General features: G+C 43.5%; 1 long non-coding RNA gene and 1 pseudogene across 1 annotated transcript in view; one reads left to right on the forward strand and one right to left on the reverse strand.

Moving 5' to 3' along the window:
* The window catches only part of LOC140711843 (uncharacterized), a 480768-nt gene that overhangs the window by 32402 nt on the left and 425219 nt on the right, over positions 1 to 23147 (reverse strand). The window lies entirely within an intron of this gene.
* Positions 1104 to 15838, forward strand: LOC140711838 (pregnancy-specific beta-1-glycoprotein 2-like; annotated as a pseudogene).

Below are 23147 nucleotides of genomic sequence, written 5' to 3' on the forward strand. Positions count from 1 at the left end.
CACTGTGCGCCTTCCCCTCGTGACCTCCCTCCATCCTCATCAACTCTTTCTGTCACTGCTCCCTAAATGCCCACCTCTGCTCCATGTGTCCTGTTCTGTGGGGCATACTAGGCCAAGTCTAGTGCTGACACAGAACAGCGGCTGCCTGAGGGCCCACAGCCTCCCCGGGAATCGGTCAGGCACCCTGTGACCTGCTTGCCCGCTGCACCTCGTGGGGCCCAGAGCGCATGTGATGGTCACACACAGGCACCACATAGGATGTGGCCACCTACCCCCGGCTGTCCCTTGGGAAGCAGACCTCTCCTGTGTCCCTGCCGGTAGAAGGGGGTATTATTGCTCTTGGCTCCGAGAACACAACTCACCCCCACCCGCCTTCTCAGCTGTGAGCGATGTCCCTTCAGAGAGGCTCTCTGGTGATTGCCTGTTCCTCCTCTACAGAGAGCATCTTGGCCAGGTGAAAATCCTCAGGACAGACCCCTGGGTATGTCAGCACATGGAGGGCTGAGCCCATCACGACAATGGCGTAAGTCGGGATGAATCTCTCCAGCTCTGAACTCCTGCTCTGTCCCAGGCTCCCCTTCCTGTATCTCAGGGAGCCATGTTCCACGGGGTTCCTGGGTAACTTCCCACTTCCTCCTGCACCACCACGGGGAAGGTGTGGTGACCACAGGACAATCAGACGGCCAGGGAAGAGAGGACACCAAAGATGGTCAGGAAGAGATGAGAAACCCATCCACCAGTCCCAAGGGAGCAATAGAGTGACTGAGAACTGTCCCTTTGACTATGGGAATCACAGCCCCCACTGAGCAACCAGCACATGCCTCTCCTCCCAGGAGGCATGAGAGATTCACCCTGCACACCTCCAGGAAGGACAGTTTCCTCTGGGACACCCAGGTCCTGAATGTCCATCCTTGGAAGTTGCAGCCAAGCTAGACACAATTAGAGAAAGGAAGGGTCCCTGTCACCAGGCAACACACAGCTCACCCACAGCACAATGTGGTGTCCCTATAACAGGGACCTGATGCAGCTCCAGCCTCCTGCACTGAAGGGGAGAGCCAGATGGGGATGAAAGAGGGCAAGGGGTGTGAATGTACACCCCGACTCAGAGCCACTGGGTCAACAGGAGGCTGAGGCCCAGAACTGTGCTTGCCCAACCTACAGGATATGTGTGTAACTATGTGTGTCTCTGCGCGTCTCTTTTTTGTGTATGTTTGTTGTTTTGCACATAGTGTGTACCGAGGTTTGGTGACAAAATCACTGCTGAAAAAGGTAGAGGCCTCCACAATTCCCAGGGACTTGACACACAGACAAAAGGAAAAAGAGAAGGAGGGACAAAGAGGCAGTACTGAGAGGGGAGGGGATAGAGAGGTGTCCTGGGGTCAGACCCCGCCCATAAGCCTGAGAAATGCTCCTGCCCAGGGAAGAGGCTCAGCAGAGAAGGAGGAAGGACAGCACAGCTGACAGCTGTGCTCGGAAACATTTTGGATCCCAGGCTCATCTCCACAGAGGAGAACACACAGGCAGAAGAGGCCATGGGACCCCTCTCAGTGCCTCCCTACACACTGCACATCACCTGGAAGGAACTTCTACTCACAGGTGAGGAGAGAACTTCCTGGGAGAGGACAGGAGGAGGAAGCAGAATGATTGGATGGGGTCTCCTGGAGGGGATGGGGTTCTAAAAAATAAAATAAGCCAGCACTTTGGGAGGCTGAGGTGGATGGATCATGAGGTCAAGAGTTCAAGACCAGTCTGATCAACACAGTGAAGCCCCGTCTCTACTAAAAACAGAAAAAATTAACCAGGTGTGGTGGTGTCCTCTTGTAATCCTAGCTACTCAGGAAGCTGGCACAGGAGAATTGCATGAATCTGGGAGGCAGAGGTTGCAGTGAGCCGAGATGGCACCACTGCATGCCAGCCTGGGAGACAGTATGAGACTCCATCTCAGAAAGAAAAGAAAACAAATAAATAAAGGAAAGAAGGCTCTGTTGGAGCCTGCATTGGGGAAAATATACCAGAGAGGGACAGGGTCACAACAGGAAAATGATATTGAACTGGAATTGCTAATAGGTAGGAAAATCTCAAGTGTTCTGTTCTCCTGGTTTAGCATCACTGGCCACCATATTTTGAAAAATGATAATAATAACTATTATCAGATGACACTTCAGATGAAAATATAAGCAGGACATGAAACACTGTCCTCAGCAAAAAACCTCAACAATTGGGGAAAGAAAAAAAAATATCCCTGGCTTGGAGGTCCCTGGGAACCCTCACATCTGCAGGAGTCTGCAGCCTGTCGCAGGCACTGGGGTGCAACCAAGATCACAAAAGTCTCTGTCCTCATGGAGCTCATGCTGTCATGCGAAGGAAGACAGACATGCAAAGAGATCTGGAATGTGAGGTCAGGTGTTGACAAGAGCTCCGGAGGGAGCAGAGCAGGGAAAGGTGAGAAAGGGAAGATCCAGGGTCTCTGAAGGGGGTGTCAGGAAAGAAGTCTAAGGATGCCCTGATGTGAGCAGGACCTGAGGGCAGTGTGGAGGGAGCCGTGCAGACCCCTGGGGAAGAGGATTTCAAAGAGAAAAATGCCGAGGTCAGAAGTGTTGAATGAATGGGGGTCGTGCTGCTGACCTTGACCCAGTAGGACGGTAGGACAAAAACACACAGACACACATACACACAAATAGGGGTGTGTGTGTTTTTGTGTGTGTGTGTCTTCAAGGCTGATGATTGAAGAGATCTTCCCAGGACCCAGGGCCTCATCTTTTCATCCCAATACATAGGTCTCAATATTGACTGATGCTCTCTCCACCTCCTAGCATCACTTTTAATCTTCTGGAACCCGCCCACCACTGCCCAAGTCACGATTGAAGCCCAGCCAACCAAAGTTTCTGAGGGGAAGGACGTTCTTCTACTTGTCCACAATTTGCCCCAGAATGTTGATGGCTACATCTGGTACAAAGGGCAAATAATGGACCTCCAGCATTACATTACAGCATATACAATAGACACTGAAATGATTGTATTTGGGCCCGCATACAGTGGACGAGAAACAGTATATTCCAATGCATCCCTGCTGATCCAGAATGTCACCAAGAATGACACAGGATCCTACACCATTCAAATCACAAACCGATGTGATGAGACTAAAGGAATAACTGGACATTTCACTTTATACCGTGAGTGATTCCACATCATCCCTGGGTGTTGGGGGGTGGGGGTCACTTCTACTTTGCACACACAGGATGGTCAGGCCTGGACTGTGCCTGTGTCCCTCTCTGCATTATGTCCCATGTTGGGGTTTTGGCATTTAGTGCAGGACACACACAGAGGAGACAAACCTCAACAGATCAGAATTCCTTTCCTGCCTCCAGACCCTGCAGACACTTGCTGCACAGGAAGGACAGTCTGATGGGGGGGGGGGGGTTGCTCAGCAGGAGGAGACCAGTCTCAGCCACGCACCTCATGCCCTCTTCATAAACTTGACCCTGAGAAAGACCCTGGAGAACTGAGCCAGGCTTTGCCTAAGAGGCCCCTTGAGATACTCTCAGAGAAGCTCAGTCCTAGAAACCTCAACCCCAGTCCACTGTCCCTAAATCCTTACTCCAGATAAAGCTGAGGAGCCCGTGCCAGGGCTGGGTTGTGGCAGGGCTTACTGGGACCAAGGATTTACCGACTGTCTGAGGACTGTGTCTCCTGGAGCTGCTCACTGCCAGAGCTCAGCCCTCAGAGTCTCATCTGGGCAAGGACAGAGCTTTCTTCACCTGAGACTCAGAGTGGAGAGGACAGAAAGACAAGCTTTGTAGACCATCAGCCAACTGCCTTGTGTGGCTTAGGACACTCCATAGAAAGTCTAATGTCCCCAGAAGCAGAAACAGAAGAGAGAAAATGTACCTGGCAGCAGCTTGTCCACAGGGATCTGACCTAAAGGTGCTCTCTCATGAGAGTGAATGATAATAAATGCTGTTTGTGTGAACACCTGCACTGTGCCAAGCATTAGGTCAGGTGACTGTGAAGAATTTACAATTTATTCATGGATAGCACGAAAAGCTACAGTCCATTCGCCATTTAGCTTATTTGACTGAGAGAAAACTGAGGCACAGGAAGGCACAGTCACTGAACCAGAGTCACACAAACACAAAAGGCAGATCAGGGTCACATGAGGTCTGTCTGCAGCCACAGGCCCATCCTCTCCTCCACCAGAAGTGAGAAATTATTGGGTTCCAAGGGCCCCATAGTCATTTATTGGCTCAAATCCTCTCACCTTCGGCATCCAAACCTCAGAGGAGTGAGAGCAAAAGCTCAGCTGATTAGTCTGCACTCCAGAACTAAATCACCTGCCTCAACTGTCAGAGTCAGTGCAAAAAATGTCCAGGCGTCCCCCTCAGATCTTAACCCCTATCACTGAACCTGAAATCCTGTTTCCCAAAGTGTCCATGTCACTGGCATGACAGGATAAAGGAGAGGACCTTGTTTTCTGTCCTCACTCACACCCCGCACCAGCACAGGCCCAGTGAGAGACACACACTCAGGAGCTCTCACATAACAAATGAAGGAATTGAATGAAGAAATGAATGACCCATAACCTCTTTAGAGACTGGATCTCAGATGTAGAATCCTAGGAGGTCTAGGCCACACCTTTCCCTTGTCCTTCAGAGGCTGACACCCATCTTTCATCCCCCCACTACCTCTTGCCCCTAAAGACACCCCACCTCATGTAAGTTGAAATCCTTTGGCAACTGGAGGGTTTTCAGGGCTCCCTGGTTCTGGACTGTTGAACTGGGGCACCTGGTCCCTGGGGTCTCTGAAGTCACTGTAGCCCCCACTGTTCACTGCCATGCTGTCTCTGCCTCTCTCTGCTTCTCTGTGTCCCTCATCTTCCTCCCACTTCATTCTAACTGGCAAGCCCTGTCCTGCACACCTTCTTCCTCCACCCTTAGGCCTTCCCCAGACACTCGCTCTAACTAGGCTGACTGGTCTGTTCCCTTCCTGCTAACACTGTGGAATGGTCCACCTCCCAGGTAATAGGAACGGCATAGAAATGACCTGGAATTTCCACTCCTACCAGGCTTCATCTCGAGCCAATGTCCCCAAGTCAGTAAGAGAATAAGCTTCCACTGTATCCTCATCCAGGGCTCTTTCCTGTTGTGAGGCTGATCTGTGCACAAGACCGTGGGACAGGGATAGGCAGCTCCTCCATCCATTCTTATAATTCCCAGACATGTTCTTCTGGCCTCCTGCACAAACAAAATCAATTTATCCAGATGGTGATTTGCAGTAAAGAAAGATTTTAATGACTCCAAGTCTGCCAAATAGGAGGACGGAGGTATATTATTACTCAAATCAGCCTCCCTAGTGGATCAGGGGTTAGAGACTTTTTCTTTTTTTAATTTTGAAATCTTTTTTTTAAAAAATATACTTTAAGTTCTAGGGTACATGTGCACAACGTGCAGGTTTGTTACATATGTATATATTTGCCATGTTAGTGTGCTGCACCCATCAACTCGTCAGCACCCATCAACTCATCATTTACATCAGGTATAACTCTCATTGCAACCCCACCCCCAACCCCTCCCCATAATAGGCCCCCGTGTGTGATGTTCCCCTTCCCGTGTCCCAGTGATCTTATTGTTCAGTTCCCACCTATGAGTGAGAACACACGGTGTTTGGTTTTCTGTTCTTGCGATAGTTTGCTGAGAATGATGGTTTCCAGCTGCATCCATGTCCCTACAAAGGACGCGAACTCATCCTTTTTTATGGCTACATAGTATTCCATGACGTATATATGCGAAATTTTCTTAATGTGGTCTGTCACTGATGGACATTTGGGTTGATTCCAAGTCTTTGCTATTGTGAATACTGCCGAAAAAAGCATGCGTGTGCATGTGTCTTTATAGCAGCATGATTTATAATCCTTTGGGTATATACCCAGTAATGGGATGGCTGAGTCATATGGTATTTCTCCTTCTAGATCCTTGAGGAATCGCCATACTGTTTTCCACAATGTTTGAACTACTTTACAATCCCACTAACAGTGTAAAAATATTCCAATTTCTCCACATCCTCTCCAGCACCTGTTGTTTCCTGACTTTTTTTTTTTCATTTATTTATTTTTTTAAATTATACTTTAAGTTCTAGGGTACATGTGCATAACGTGCAGGTTTGTTACATATGTATACTTGTGCCATGTTGCTGTGCTGCACCCATCAACTCGTCAGCACCCATCAACTCGTCATTTACATCAGGTATAACTCCCAATGCAATCCCTCCCCCCTCCCCCCTCCTCATGATAGGCCCCGGTGTGTGATGTTCCCCTTCCCGAGTCCAAGTGATCTCATTGTTCAGTTCCCACCTATGAGTGAGAACATGTGGTGTTTGGTTTTCTGTTCTTGTGATAGTTTGCTAAGAATGATGGTTTCCAGCTGCATCCATGTCCCTACAAAGGACACAAACTCATCCTTTTTTATGGCTGCATAGTATTCCATGGTGTATATGTGCGGCATTTTCTTAATCCAATCTGTCACTGATGGACATTTGGGTTGATTCCAAGTCTTTGCTATTGTGAATAGTGCCGCAATGAACATACGTGTGCATGTGTCTTTATAGCAGCATGATTTATAATCCTTTGAGTATATACCCAGTAATGGGATGGCTGGGTCATATGGTACTTCTAGTTCTAGATCTTTGAGGAATCGCCATACTGTTATGCATAATGGTTGAACTAGTTTACAATCCCACCAACAGTGTAAAAGTGTTCCTATTTCTCCACATCCTCTCCAGCACCTGTTGTTTCCTGATTGTTTAATGATCGCCATTCTAACTGGTGTGAAATGGTATCTCATTGTGGCTTTGATTTGCATTTCTCTGATGGACAGTTCACCAGCACATCAAAAAGCTTATCCACCATGATGAATTGGGCTTCATCCCTGGGATGCAAGGCTGGTTCAACATTCGCAAATCAATAAACATAATGCAGCATATAAACAGAACCAAAGACAAGAACCACATGATTATCTCAATAGATGCAGAAAAGGCTTTTGACAAAATTCAACAGCCCTTCATGCTAAAAACGCTCAATAAATTCGGTATTGATGGAACGTACCTCAAAATAATAAGAGCTATTTATGTCAAACCCACAGCCAATATCATACTGAATGGGCAATCGGGCAAGAGAAAGAAATACAGGGTATTCAGTTAGGAAAAGAAGAAGTCAAATTGTCCCTGTTTGCAGATGACATGATTGTATATTTAGAAAATCCCATTGTCTCAGCCCAAAATCTCCTTAAGCTGATAAGCAACTTCAGCAAAGTCTCAGGATACAAAATTAACATGCAAAAATCACAAGCATTCTTATTCACCAGTAACAGACAAACAGAGAGCCAAATCATGAATGAACTTCCATTCACAATTGCTTCAAAGAGATTAAAATACCTAGGAATCCAACTTACAAGGGATGTAAAGGATCTCTTCAAGGAGAACTACAAACCACTGCTCAGTGCAATAAAAGAGGACACAAACAAATGGAAGAACATACCATGCTAATGGATAGGAAGAATCAACGTCGTGAAAATGGCCATACTGCCCAAGGTTATTTATAGATTCAATGCCATCCCCATCAAGCTACCAACGAGTTTCTTCACAGAATTGGAAAAAACTGCTTTACAGTTCATATGGAACCAAAAAAGAGCCTGCATCTCCAAGAGAATCCTAAGTCAAAAGGACAAAGCTGGAGACATCACGCTACCTGACTTCAAACTATAGTACAAGGCTACAGTAACCAAAACAGCATGGTACTGGTACCAAAACAGAGATATAGACCAATGGAACAGAGAACAGAGTCCTCAGACATCATACCACACATCTACAGCCATCTGATCTTTGACAAACCTGAGAGAAACAAGAAATGGGGAAAGGATTCCCTATTCAATAAATGGTGCTGGGAAAATTGTCTAGCCATAAGCAGAAAGCTGAAACTGGATCCTTTCCTTACTCCTTATACGAAAATTAATTCAAGATGGACTAGAGACTTAAATGTTAGACCTAACACCATAAAAACCCTAGAGGAAAACCTAGGTAGTACCATTCAGGACATAGGCATGGGCAAGGTCTTCATGTCTAAAACACCAAAAGACATGGCAACAAAAGCCAAAATTGACATCACTGTTTCCTGACTTTTTAATGTTTGCCATTCTAACTGGTGTGAGATGGTATCTCATTGTGGTTTTGATTTGCATTTCTCTGATGGCCAGTGATGACGAGCATTTTTTCATGTGTCTGTTGGCTGTATGAATGTCTTCTTTTGCGAACTGTCTGTTCATATCCTTTGCCCACTTTTTCATGGGGTTGTTTGTCTTTTTCTTGTAAATTTGTTTGAGTTCTTTGTAGGTTCTGGATATTAGCTCTTTGTCAGATGAGTAGAATGCAAAATTTTTTTCCCATTCTGTAAGTTACCTGTTCACTCTGATGATAGTTTCTCTTGCTGTGCAGAAGCTCTTTAGTGTAATTAGATCCCATTTGTCAATTGTGGCTTTTGTTGCCTTTTCTTTTGGTGTTTTAGACATGAAGTCTTAGCCCATGCCTATGTTCTGAATGGTATTACCTAGGTTTTCTTCTAGGGTTTTTATGGTATTAGGTCTAACATTTAAGTTTCTAATCCATCTTGAATTAATTTTCATATAAGGAGTAAGGAAAGGATCCAGCTTCAGCTTTCTTCTTATGGCAAGCCAATTTTCCCAGCACCATTTATTAAATAGGGAATCCTTTCCCCATTTCTTGTTTTTGACAAACGTCTTGAAATTTGTCACTCGGTTCTAACAGTAAGTAAACAGCTGAACAAACTCAAAAGTCGACAACTCGTTAAAATCCCTCAGAGATGGCCAGGCACAGTGGCTCCCGTCTGTAATCCCAACACTTTGGGAGGCTGAGGCGGGCGGATCACGAGGTCAGGAGATCGAGACCATCCTGGCGAACACGGTGAAACCCCATCTCTACTAAAAATACAAACAAATGAGCTGGCCGTGCTGGCGGGTGCCTGTAGTCCCAGCTACACGCGAGGCTGAGGCAGGAGAATGGCATGAACCCGGGAGGCAGAGCTTGCCGTGAGCCAAGATCATGCCACTGCACTCCAGCCTGGGCAATGGAGCAAGACTCCGTCTCAGAAAAAAAAAAATAAATGCTGTTAGAGAAATGAAGAATGCTTTTGATGCTTACTGGTAGAATGCACACAGCTGAGGAAAGAATCCCTAGCTTGAGGATGTGTCAATAGAAACTTCCAAAAATGAAACACGAAATTTCAAAAAGAGTACGGGAAAAAAGTGGAGCAATATATTCAACTTCATATTTACCATTTTGTATTGACCATCGCAATTTTTAAATTTTGTAGTTATGGAACAACTACCAAGGCTGTAACATTCATGGAATGGGAATACTGCTTGGTTCGGGGACCTGTTGGAGGTGACCAGGGGGTGCTACCTGATGGTTTTCCTGCCTGGGCCACATTCGATTGTTTCTTCATGATGATGCCATTTTCATAAGGTGGGATTCTTCTTGTGGGGGACACATGACCCAATGGCATCTCACTTAGACTCTTCTTAATTCACACAAACTTAAACTCTAGTTGTATTTCCTTAGGTTGAGAGAAAATGAAGAAGCACTTCACATACCTGTTTTGGGCTCCTCCCCATTTTTCCTAATTCTGCACAGAAATTAGAAAGAGGGAGTTCTTTCTATATTTACTAACATAACAAACAAACATCACTTCTTTTAATTCGGCATCATTCCTCCCTTTATGTAATTGACACACTGACAAGTTCTGTCCCTTTAACGGGACTCTTTCTACTCAAGGACTTGCTAATTTCAAATCACCTTTGGCATCTTTCTTTGAGCATAATGTGATCCTGCTGAATTCACCCCACACCTAAACCTTAATTGGGTATCAAGAGAAATACTACTACCAGCAATTCATCTTAGATACTTGGACCATCAGTAAAAATTTCCACTGATGACAACATTTTAATGTTCCTTCAAATTTTGTTTTGTTTTGTTTTGTTACTAGAGTCACATCATAACATGAGGTCTAAACTCCTGACAACTTTTTATGGAAAAATTACAATATTACAAATTGAGCATCCCAAATCCAGGAATCCAAAATCTGAAATGCTCCAAAATCCAACACTTCTGACCACTGATGTGGTGCTAAAAAGAAGTGCTCACAGGAGCATTTTGGATTTAAAATTTTTCAGATGTGGGATGCTAACCCAGTACATCTACTGCAAATATTCCAAAATAAAAAAAGTTAGAACTCCAAAACACCTGGTTTTAAGCTTTCTGCATAAGGAACACTTTATCTGTATGAACTATAGGTATGAAGATCTATAGGAGATCTCTGGAACCTCCTCATCCTGCATAACTGAAAGCGCACACCCACGGAACAATGTCCTATTCCCCTCACCCCAGCTCCTGGAAACTACTATTCTACTCTCTGATTTACTCTGGAATCCACTGAGATGAGGTACATAGAGTAGTCAAACTCACAGAATCAGAGAGAAGAATGTCTACTGAGAGAAAGTATCTGCAAGACTTCTTCCCAAATATTAGTCTAATAGCCACCAAACGCAAACGGTCCATAAGGGCCAGACCTCCATGATCAGTTCATGCTCGCGCTTTCCACTAGTCAGTTCTGCATTTGCAAACATCCACATGTATTTCTAGAAAGATCCACACGGTCCTCACCTGCCCTTTACAGGGGGAAGGGCAGGTGAGGGCATGGACACAAGACAGGGAATATGGTCTTGGTCCAAAGCTATCAGCTCTTGCCTGTCCCCTTCACTCTTTGTAGGTCATTCCTTGGACTCTACTCTATCTTTAGAGGTCACTGGCTCAAGTCAGTCACTATGAGACAGCTGGGAAAACTGCCCCAACTTGTAGCTCCACTCCCTGATGACTGAATTGACCTCCAGGCTTGACTCTGGTCTCCCCTGTATTATTTCTGCTGAAGTACCCAATCCCAGTCCAGTTTTCCCACTACCCAAAGGGTTTAAGAACAATGGGAAGTTCCATCATCCATCTCTAGGATGCCCTTGGAAAGGGAAGCTGTAGAGAAAACATACCTTTGGAGCAAAGTAAGACTGAAACTAAGAAGATTCTAGCACTGCATGCTCCAGGTGAGGATCACAAGGTGGGCCAGGCAGGCAGTTGGAGAGGGAGGGACTCAGAGAGGCACCAGGGGCTCTGACTGCTGAACCCATGTTTTTCCATGATGCAATGCTGCTGCTCAATTCACACTTGAGAAAGTCTGTGCTTCTCCCACATACAGAAGGCAGCCTCACAATCTCTGAGGCCTCAGATTGCCATGCGTCTGTCTTGTAACACACACTCCTGCCATGAATTTTTAAGGACTTGGGTGGGCTGAAGTGGGAAATGCCATCTCTGATTGAAAAATGTCTTTGGAGGAATCAAAGGTGCCACATAGGACAATCTTCTCTCTGTTATCTGCACAGTGGACACTTCCAAGCCCTACATCTCCAGCAGCAACTTAAACCCCAAGGAGGGCGCGGAGACTGTGATCTTATCCTGTGATCCTGACACTCAGGATGTAAGCTACCTGTGGCGGATAAATGGTCAGAGCCTCCCTATCAGTCACAAATTGCAGCTGTCCGAAAACAACAGGACCCTCAGTCTATTTGATGTCACAAAGGATACTGCAGGACCCTATGAATGTGAAATGAAGAACCCAGGGAGTTCCAGCCGCAGTGACCCAGTCACCTTGAATCTCCTCTGTGAGTATCTTCTGTTCCTCTGTGAGCCAGGCTGCCATCCCAAATACACATGGCCAGAGGCCAGGCCTCCCAGTCCCTCTCAGGTGCAAGTACAGAGACCCTTCTCCCCGGACATCAAAGCTGTCCATGAGTCCTAAGAGTAGGCTTAGGCTTGATCACCAATGGGAGAGAAGAGGCTGCTCCTGTCATGGGAGACTCAGGGACCAAAGCTTATGATAGGAGAAGTAGGTGAATGTCTCAGGCTCCTGATCAGTGAACACAGCAGGGATTTGACTGGGACTTCAGTGTTGTGACTTAGCTCACAGGGTCACTGTGGCCCTTCCACAGACCAGTATTTTCCCTTCCCTCTGACAACATCAGCTGTGATTTTATTCTCTTTGCTCCAGATGGCCTGGACGCCCCCACCATTTCTTCTTCATACACCTATTACCATCCAGGGGAACTCCCCAAGCTCTCCTGCCTCACAGACTCTCACCCACTGGCAGAGCATTCTTGACTGATTGATGGGAAGTTCCAGCAATCAGCACAAGTGTTCTTTATCCTCCAAACCACTAAAACATAGAGAGGGGTCTATATCTGTTTCATCCATAACTCAGTCACTGGTTGAACAAATCTCATAATCGAGAGGATCATAGTCCCTAGTAAGTGGATCCCTGGAGCACTGGCAATATGTTTTCCAGTGAAGTCTATCTGGCTATCAGCGAAGAGCCACCTGCACTCTGCTAAGGGAGAGGGAAAATCAAAAACCCAGGACAGGGAATATGTTTCTGCTCGAAAACCACCAACTTTTGCCTGTGCCCTTCACTCTTTCTAGATCATTCTTTAGACTATACAGTAACAATGAACAATGTGAAAGGAAATTCAGAAAAGAATTTCCATTGTCATTAACATCAAAAGGAATAAAATATTTTGGAATAAGTTTAAGCAAAAAGGTCTAAGGGTTATACACTGAAAACTACAAAACGTTACTGAATGAAATTAAAGACGACATCAATATGTGGGAAGACATTTCATTTTCATGGACTGGAAAAATCAACGTTGTTAGGATGACAATACTACCCAAAGTGAGCTACAGATTCAATGCAACCCCTATCAAAATCCCAGTAACATTTTTTTGCAGAATTACAAAAATCTGTCCTAAATCTGACCTGATAGGCTCTTATTGATGACTGCCACAACAGAGACACTGAGAAAAAGATACAAACATGGAAAGGTGGAAAGTGTTGACGACATAGAAAACAGCAATCATTATTTCTCACATCCCAAAGCCTTCAAAAACATACAAGTGCAGCATGGCCAGTATGGAATTGACCAAAAACTAATCACCAAGCTAGAAAAGTGGTGAGGAAAAAAAAGGGCAAGAATGTATTTAGCCTATCACCACACACTTTTGCTGACTAATCTGACGCTGAAAAGAAATGCTCACTGGAGCATTTTAGATCTTGAATCTTTCAGATTTGGAATGCTAAACCAGTAAGTATGTGACAAAGATTTCGAATCAAAAAATGTCAGAAATCCAAAACACTCTCTGTCCTAAGTCTGATGCGTAAGAAACAATCTGTGTGAACTGTAGACATCAAGCTGTACAGCAGATCTCTAGAACCTCCCCGTCTTGCATAACTGAAACTGCACACACATGAACAACTTCTGATTCTCCCCACTCCCAGCTCCTGGCAACCAGCAGTCTCTTCTCAGATTTACTCTGGAATCCACTAACATGAGGTCCCTAGAGTAGTCAAACCCATGGAATCGGAGAGTAGAGTGTCCAGTGAAAGAAAATATTTGCAAAATTTCTCCCCAACTGTCTCATATCCATCAAGCACATATGGTCCACAAGGACCATATTTCCAGCAGTTAATTCCCACCCTTTCCACCAGTCCGTTCTGCATTTGCAAATGTCCACATGTATTTCTGGAAAGATCCATTTAGTCCTCACCTGCCCTCTGCAGAAGGAGAGGAAACTTAAAGAACCCAAAACAGGGAACATGGTTCTGCTCCAAAGCCACCAGCTCTTGCCTGACCCCTTCACTCTTTCTAGATTATTCCTTGCACTCTGCTCTATCTTTGGAGGTCACTGGCTCAAGTAAGTCATCATGAAACACCTGCAGAAAACTACCCCACCTTGTGCCTCCACTGCCTGATGACTGAACTGACTTCCAGACTTGACTCTGGTCTCCCCTGTCTTCTTTCTGCTGAAACATCCAGTCCCAGGCCAGGCTGCTCAGTATCTTCAGGGTTTCAGGACAATGGGAAGTCCCATTATTACTCATCTCTAGAATGTCCTTGGAAATGGAAGCCGCAGAGAAATCACATCTAGGGGGGCAAAGTTGGATGGAATTTGGAAGGAGCCCAGCAGTTGCACATTCCAGGTAAGGAACCCAAGGTGAGCCAGCCAGTCAGCTGATTAGAGAGGGACTGGGAGGTGTATCAGGGACTGTGACTCCCACTTATGTGTCTGTCCATGACCCAACACTGCTGCTCAATTCACACTTGAGAAAGTCTGTGCTTCCCTAAGACAGAGCAGGCGGCCTCACAGTCTTTGAGCCCTTAGATCATCATGCATCTGTCTTGTGACACACACACCAGTTATTGGTTTTCAAGGACTCGGGTGGGCTGAGGGGAGGGAGATGCCAACTCTGATTGAAGGATGCCTGTGGAGGAATCAAAGGTGCCACACAGGACAATCTTCTCTCTGTTATCCACACAGTCCCAGGCTAAAGCAACCCGGTGAAAACAGGATCCTCATTCTAGCCAATGTCACAAGAAATGACACAGGCCCCTATGAATGTGAAATATGGGACCAAGTTGGTAGCACCCCCAGTGACCCAGTCATGCTGGATGTCCTTTGTATCTTTGGTTCCTGTGTGGACCAGGCCACCCGCTGAAATCCAAAGGAACACAGGCCAGGCATCTCAGTCTCTCTCAGGTCCAAGTACAGACACTTTTATTTCTGGACACCAGGGCTGGCCATGACTCCCTGCCCTGGGAAATTCTGGGTATGCACAGCCTTAAACAAAAACATAATGGGAAGAGATGCTCTTGTCATGGGAGACTTGGAGTCTACAGCCTGTGATGGGAGAAACAGGAGAATACCTCAGGCTTTGGCCCAGTGAACACAGGAGCGGTTTGGCTGGGCCTTGAGCGTGTGTCTTGGCTCAGAGGGACACTATGTCCCTTTAAGAGACCAGGAACATCCCCTTCCTTCAGATGACATCACCTGTGACTTTATTCTCTTTACTCCAGATGGTCCACACATCCCCAGCATTTTCTCTTCATCCCCCTATTACCGTTCAGGAGAAAAACTCTACTTGTACTGCTTCACGGACTCTAACCCACCGGCAGAGTATTCTTGGACGATTAATGGGAAGTTTCTGCAATCAGGACAGGAGCTCTCTATCCGCGAAATTACTACAAAGCATAGCGGAATCTATGGTTGCTCCGCTCGTAACCCAGCCACTGGCAGCGAAAGTTCCGCATTCAAGACGATCCAAGTCTCTGGTAAGTGGATCCCTGCATCACTGGCAATAGGGTTTTAGGTGGAGTCTATCTGGCTTTCAGAGAAGACCCAGGAAAACATTTTAATTCCCAGCCTGTGGCCCATTGGCAGAAGCAAATCCTAAATTCTCCTTCTGAACCCTCCCAATCTGTCTCTACGGACTCTCTTCTCCTTGTTTTTCTGTTTTCTCATGGCTGACCTTGTGTCCGGTCTGAGAAGCCTAGGGAGGGGACTTTGTCATCCCTGAGCCCTATGTGGTGGAAGAGGCTTCACAGAGGGACAAGAAGGAGAGTCCTCAAGGTCAAGTTGCTTCTCGCTGTCACCAACACATCCCTTTCTGCCACATCTTTATTTTTTTCCCCTACTGCATGAGCTACAAGGAGCATCCGAGGCTTTGAAACAAGCTCACATTTTTCCCCCAAATGAGAGTAGGAAAGCCCTTGGATGAGAAAGGGGCAGCTCAGACCACTCTCTAATCTGCTCCAGGCTTCTCCGGTGACTGGCCCTGCCTGACTCCACCTGGTGTGGGACCAGCATGTGTGGAGAAAGACCCCTGGTGGCCTGTCCTGAATTCGGCTAAATCGAGCTGCCAGTTGGTGTGAAGGCTAGGCTGCAGGGAAATTAAAAGAGAGGGAGCCTCGGGGCAGACTCTTGAGCTGTGTCCTGGCTCTGAAGTCACCGGCTGTATGAGGCTGTTGGTACAGCACGTGGGACACAGCACAGAGGACAGTGAGTGATGCACACTTGGAGACATAGGGAGATTCACCTCTGGGGTTCTGCATGGCAGGAAAGGGGTTATGCCAAAGAGTGTGTATTTATAGAGTGTAAGACTACCAGGACACTTTACATATATCCAATATAAGGCTTATCATTAACTATTTCTAAGTGTGCAATTTAGTGTTGTGTGAACATCACACTATCCATTTCTAGAACTTTTTCTCTTTACCATATTAAACCTCTGTACCCAATAAACAGTAACTCTCACTCCTTCTCCCCCTAACCCTTAGCACATACCATTCTACTTTCTGTCTCTATGTAACTGGCTATTCTATCTTTTATAAATGGAATTATAGAATAATTATCCTTTCGTGTCTGGCTTATTTCAGTGAGCATAATGTCTTCAAGGTTCATCCACTTTGCACGGTGTATTGGAATTTTATTCCTTGTTAAGGTTGAATAACATTTCGATGTACAGATATACCTCATTTCCCTACCCACTTATCTTTCAATGGACTTTTCCATTGTTTCCATTTTTGGCTATTGTGTGTAATGCTTCTCTGAACATCAATGTGCAAATATTTGTTCACATTTCTTTCAATTCTATAGGGAGTATGTCCAGAAGTGGAATTGCTGGATCGAATTGTAATTTATTGTTTAAATTTTTGAGAAACAGCCACACCACTTTTTACAGTGGTTATAACATTTCCCATTCCCATCAGCAGTGCACTAGAGCTCCAACTTTTCCGTCTATTTGAAAATACTTTTCGTTTTGTGTTGCTGTCATTGTTGTTGTTTATCAAAGCCATCCTAAAGTGTGTGCGGTGGTGTCACATTGTGGTTTTGATTTGCATGTCTCTAAGTATTCGTGATGCTGAGGAGCTTTGCTTGGGCTTATTGGATATTTGTATATCTTCCTTGGAGCAAACTCTATTTTAATCCTTGGTTCATTTTGTAATTGTGTTTTTGGATGTTTGCTGTTGTTAACTTGTAGTTTTTTGTGTATTCTGGAAATTAATTTCTTATCACACTTATAATTTGCAAATATTTTTCTCATTTTATGGGTTGCCTTCTTACTCTCTTGAAAATGTTCTTCGATATATAAAACGTTTTGATTTTTATGAAGTCCAATTTATCCATTTTATTTGTTGCCTATTCTTTTGTTGTTACAACCAAGAAATCATTGTGAAATGCAATATCATGAAGTTTTTATCCTATGTTTTCTTCTAAGAGTTGTATAGATTTTGCTCTTACATTTAGATATCTGATCTATTGTGGGTTAATTTTTGTATATGATGCTAGGTAAAGGTTCCACTCATTCTTGCCCTTGGATATCCAGCTTTTCCAATATCTTTTGGTGAGAACACTATCCTTTCCCCATTGAATGATCTTGGCACACTCGATGAAAATCATTTGGCCATATATGCAAGTATTTCTTTCTGGAGTCTCTGTTCCATTTCATTAATTTCTATGTCCTCTTTTATGCCAGTACCACACTGTATTGGTTACTGGGGCTTTGTAGTAAATGCTGAAATCAGGAAGTGTGAGTCCTTCAGTTTCATTCTTCCTGTTCAAAGTTGTTTGTCTATTTAGGGTCATGAGTTTCAATATAAATTTTAGGACGCATTTTTCTTTTACTGCAAAAATGTCACTGAGATTCTGAGAGGAATTATATTGAATCTGCAGCTCACTTTGGGTTTCATTGTCCTCCTGACAATAGTGAGTCTTCTAATTCATGAAACCAAAATGTCTTTCATTTTATTGATGTCATCATTAAGCAATATTTTATGGATTTCAGGTATAATCATTTCACCTCTTTGGTTAAACTTATTCCTAAGTATTTTATTCTTTTTGATATTAATACAAATTAAAATTTTTTTCTTAATTTCCCTTCAGATGGTCCATGGTTAGTGTATTGAAATACGACTGATGTTTGAATGTTGATTTTGTATTGTGGAACATTACTGAATTCATTTATCAATTCTAACAGGTTTGTCCATCTTTAGGATTTTCTAGATATAAGTTCAAGTTATCTATGAACAGAAATAATTTTACTCCTTTCTTCCAATTTGAATGTCTTTTTAAAAATACTTGCCTAATTTTTCTGACTAGACCTTTCAACACTACATTGAATAGAAGTGTCCAAAGCAGCAACCTTGTCTTGTTCCTGCTCAAACAGGGAAAGCTTTCATTCTTTCTCCGCTGAGTATGATGCTAGCAGTGGGTTTTTCACATATTGCCTTTATGTTGAGGTGGTTTCCTTACATTCTTAGTTAGAATGTTTTTATTATGAAAAAATATTGAATTTCATCAAATGCTTTTATTGATTCAATATTATTACTGGTTATAGTTCTAGTCATATTTTTGTGTTTTTCTAGGAATTTGTCTATTCCATCTAGTTTATACAATTTATTGGCATACAATTACTTACAGTAATTTCATAATCATTATTTTATTAGAATTGGTAGTAACCATTTCATTTTCTGTTTTTTCTTTTTTACTTTTCTTTTCTTTTCTTTTTTTTTAGAGAAAGAGAGAGAGTCACTCACTCTGTAGGCCAGCCCAGGCTGAAATACAGTAGTGTGAATGTGCCTCACTGTAGCCTCAAACTCCTGGGCTGAAGAAATTCTCCTTCTTCAGCCCCCCAAGATACTAGGACTACAGATGCATGCCACCATGCCCAGCTAATTGGTTTTAAATTTTTTTTGTAGAGACAGGGTCTCCCGAGGTTACCTATGCTGGTCCAAACACCTGTCTCAAGAAATCCTCCCATTGTGACCTTCCAAAGTGCTAGGATTAAAACATGACCCACCATGCTCAGACTCCATTTCCATTTCTGATTTTACTATTTTTAATCTTCTCTCTTTTTTTCTAAGTCCAGTTAATGGTCGTCAATTTTGTTGATTTATTTTGAAGAATCAACTTTAGTTTCATTAACTTACTGTATTCTTTTTCCATTCTCCATTTTATTTTTATCCACTCTAACCCATATTGTTTACTTCATTCACTGTGCTTGGGTTTAGTTTGTTCTTCTTTCATATCCTGAAGCATGAGAGAGCTTGCTTCATACGATTCTTTTAAAGGTTTATTGCAGTCAATGAAACAAGATGCCACACAGACGAACCAACGTCAGCTGCTATATTACTACTATCATCCTTAGCCTTGAGGTCAAATAGTCCCAGAATGTAATGAAACAAGATGCCACACAGACGAACCAACGTCAGCTGCTATATTACTACTGTCATCCTTAGCCTTGAGGTCAAATAGTCCCAGAATGAAATCTCAGATCCTCCTATTAGTAGCCATATGACACCAGGAAAGTTTTTACACTACTCTAAGCTTCTATCCTTTCATCGGTAATATGAAAATAATATGTAGTCCAGGTGCGGTGGCTCAAGCCTGTAATCCCAGCACTTTGGGAGGCTGAGACGGGTGGATCACGAGGTTAGGAGATCGAGACCATCCTGGCTAACATGGTGAAACCCCCTCTCTACTAAAATACAAAAAACCAGCCGGGCGATGTGGCGGGCGCCTGTAGACCCAGCTAGTCGGGAGGCTGAGGCAGGAGAATGGCGTAAACCCAGGAGGCTGAGCTTGCAGTGAGCTGAGATCCGGCCACTGCACCCCAGCCTGGGCGACAGAGCAAGACTCCATCTCAAAAAAAAAAAAAAAAAAAAAAAAAAGAAAAGAAAATAATATGTAACTGACAGGGTTATTGTGTGAATTAAATGAGGTACAGGTAAAGTATTTAGCACAGGGTCTGACACATAAGATGTGCCCCTCAACAGTACCTATTTCCATATATATAGAAAAAGAGGTAACACATAAAACACTAGGACATGGTTACTGACTACTTGTGGGAGGGAAAGGAAAAAATCTAAGTGTAAAGAATCAATCCTGGTATGCTTTTTTTTTTTTTTTTTTTTTTTTTAACCAACTGAAATGCATCCAGGATAGGACTAGACAAATAAGATAAATTATCAGGGAAGACACCTGTGAGGGAATGTGGGGCAGGCATGAAGGTAGTATGGGAGAACACACAGACCACTATGCAGAGCTGACTTCTGTGAAAAAGAAAGGGAAAGAAATTTTAGGTATCAATGCAGTTCTAAGAGAGTTTTTGCAAGGCTGATGGGGAGTCCTCCAACCAGTCACCCATTAAAGTTAAAGAGAGCCTCAGAGAACTAGGCTTGCTTACACGCCCTTGCTGCGAGCCTGTGGGAAGGAAGCTTTCTGTGCAAAGGAGGTGGTGAATTTGAAATGCACTGACCTGGGCCTTTTGTCAATCAGGTCCCTGCCATGGAGACCTGGCAGGGTCTGATTCATGGCTGCCACCACAGAGACACTGAGACAAAGATGCAGCCATGAAAAGTTGTAAAGGTGGATCGTTCTACTGACATAGAAAATAGCGATCAGCCTTTCACACATCCGAAAGCTTTCTGAAATATCTGAGTGCAGTAGAGAATTGACAGAGGACTGATAAAAAACCTAGAAACAAGGTAAGAGAGGAAAAAAAACTGCAGGAATATAATCACCTCCCATCAACTTTCCAACAGAAATAATGCTTTCCTTGAAGAAACAATTATAGACTACCTCATGTTACATGCTGTTTCCTGAGGTTCCCCCCTGTAAAGTAACATCATCTCCATTCCTTCTTTTCTTTTCTTTCCATGATAGCTTCTTCAGGAAGAGGACATCTATCCTGGCATTAATCCGACATAGCAGCCGTGATGTCATTTCTGTATTTCAGGAAGTCTGGCAGGTATGATGGCCTTTTCTCTTGTACCGCTTCCTGCAGGGCTGACTGCCATGCTTGGGAGAGGGAAAAGACTTATTGGCCTGTATCTGGGACTGGATCTCCTCCTTCTTCCACTAAACTCCTGCTTCTCAGCACTAATTCCTGCAGTTCCCTTTCTCCCTGGCCTTTATGCTCCCTCTACCCCAATGTCTTTTAGCCATAATTGTCTCGTTTATTTCTCAGATTCAAATCAGAAACACAGTTTCACATTGTGAAACCCTCTTCATTACTTTTCGCATCTCTCAATAGTGTAATTCTCTCCATTCCCATAAAGACCAACCACTTCTCAAAGTGTTGCTTGACTTCTTGTCTCCAGACTTTGAAACCTTCCTTGCATATGACTGCCTCATTACCTTTCTAAAATCTAGTTAATTCACTTAATCAAGAATCTCCAGGGGTCTACACTAGCCTATTTGGTAAGTTCACATTTCTTCTATTTACTAATCCTTCTCACTTCCTTTACCTCTACTTCCTAGTATAATTCCTCCATCCTAATTAGAACTGTCTTCCTACATATCCCTGCCCCTTCACCCATATAGACATAAAATTCTTAGTTCCAATGCTATGCCTAAAAACAGCGTGAACTCCCCTCCACCATCTGCACTACAGATTTAACCACTCCCTTCATCACAGGCAACCTCTGACCTCGTGGAGGAAAAGACTTTAGGATTAGCCTGTGAACCTGAGACTCACAACACAATGTATGTGTGGTGGAGACCTTTTCCTGATGACTAATTCACTTGTTCAAAAAAGATACAGAAACGAAGAAGGCAAGGTCCCTACCCCAGGGGACATAAAGCCTAGGACAGGAAATGAGACCTGAAATTCATCATGATACCGAAATAGAAAAAAAGTGAAGGCCACAAGAAATCAGAGAAATCTGATGGGAAATATAGCTACACGTTGGAATCACTGGAAAACATTTTTAAAAGTGGACGCTCAAGCCCCACCCATGAGTTCCAGTTTAAAGGTCTGGAGAGGGACCCAGGCATTGATAATTTTTAAGTCTTCCCTGACACCACTAACATGTAATGAGGATGGAGAACTCGAATTATAACAGGTAGAACTTACAACTAAGTCAATGATTTTGAAGTATAAGTACTGGAATTACCTAAGGACGTTTTTGAACATATGTAAGACTATGCTTTTTGGCCCTAATTATTAATGGGCTACACCAAGAATTCAGGAATCCAGCTTGGAAACAGAAGCTGAATGGAAAAGCCACCTTATTTTATATGTTAAAATATATATAAAGCATTTTCAAATAAGTGATAAGTGTTGCTAACCCTTCTCTAAATAACGTTTATGGGAATGTTAATAATATGAGTATTCTAGGCTGGGCGCAGTGGCTTATGCCTGTAATCCCAGCACTTTGGGAGGCAAGACTGGCAGATCATGAGGTCAGGAGATCGAGACCATCTTGGCTAACACGGTGAAACCCCGTCTCTACTGAAAACACAAAAACAAAATTCGCCGGGTGTGGTGGCAGGCACCTGTAGTCCCAACTACTCCGGAGTCTGAGGCAGGAGAATGGCGTGAACCCAGAGGTGGAGTTTGCAGTGGGTGGAGATCCTGCCACTGCACTCCAGCCCGGGCGACAGAGTGAGATTCCATCTCAAGGAAAAAAAAAATTGAAAAAAAAAAAAGATTTCTAAAAACCGTATGAAATTTCTAGAAATAGAATATGTTATCAGTCATAGTGTCGTATGCCACAGAAGTAATTAGATTTCTATGTGAGTTGTGTCTTTACCATAATAAACCTAATAAAAATCTCATTAGATTTTTAACCATGATCATTTTAAATCTTTGTCATTCCCAGACAGTTGCTTTGATTCTTCCTCGAAGTATTTACAGTCAGCTACAGTCCAAAATTGCTTTTTCTTCAAGGAGATATATGGAAAAGACTCTGACAACGACTCTTGAATACAAGTTTCTGATAACTTCAGGATCATACCACTGGACTCTCTGAGAACTTTCAAAATGTTAATGAACAGGCTGATACCTTCATGAAATTCAAGACAAAGAGGAAAAAAACTCAGTTATATTGGACTTAATAATCAAAAGGATAATATTCTCATAATTTTTTATTTGAAAACGTGCTGATTCGTTGAATGTTTTATTCTCCAGATTTATGGACTTTCTCTTTTAAGCTCTTATACTTTACAGAAATTTAATAAAGTATACTTTTGTAAACAAAAGTCAAAACATTTGCTTTTGTTCCGAATCTGAGTACCTCAGAATTGGGAAACTATTTGTGAGTATTCATATGCTTATGGTAATAAAGTTATTTGCACAAGTTCAGTAAGAATCTACTCTCTTTATAACAGGACACATTTGAAAAGATTGGTTATATTACTAAGGCTTT

The sequence above is a fragment of the Chlorocebus sabaeus genome, chromosome 6 (assembly GCF_047675955.1).
Source record: "Chlorocebus sabaeus isolate Y175 chromosome 6, mChlSab1.0.hap1, whole genome shotgun sequence".
Classification (NCBI taxonomy): domain Eukaryota; kingdom Metazoa; phylum Chordata; class Mammalia; order Primates; family Cercopithecidae; genus Chlorocebus; species Chlorocebus sabaeus.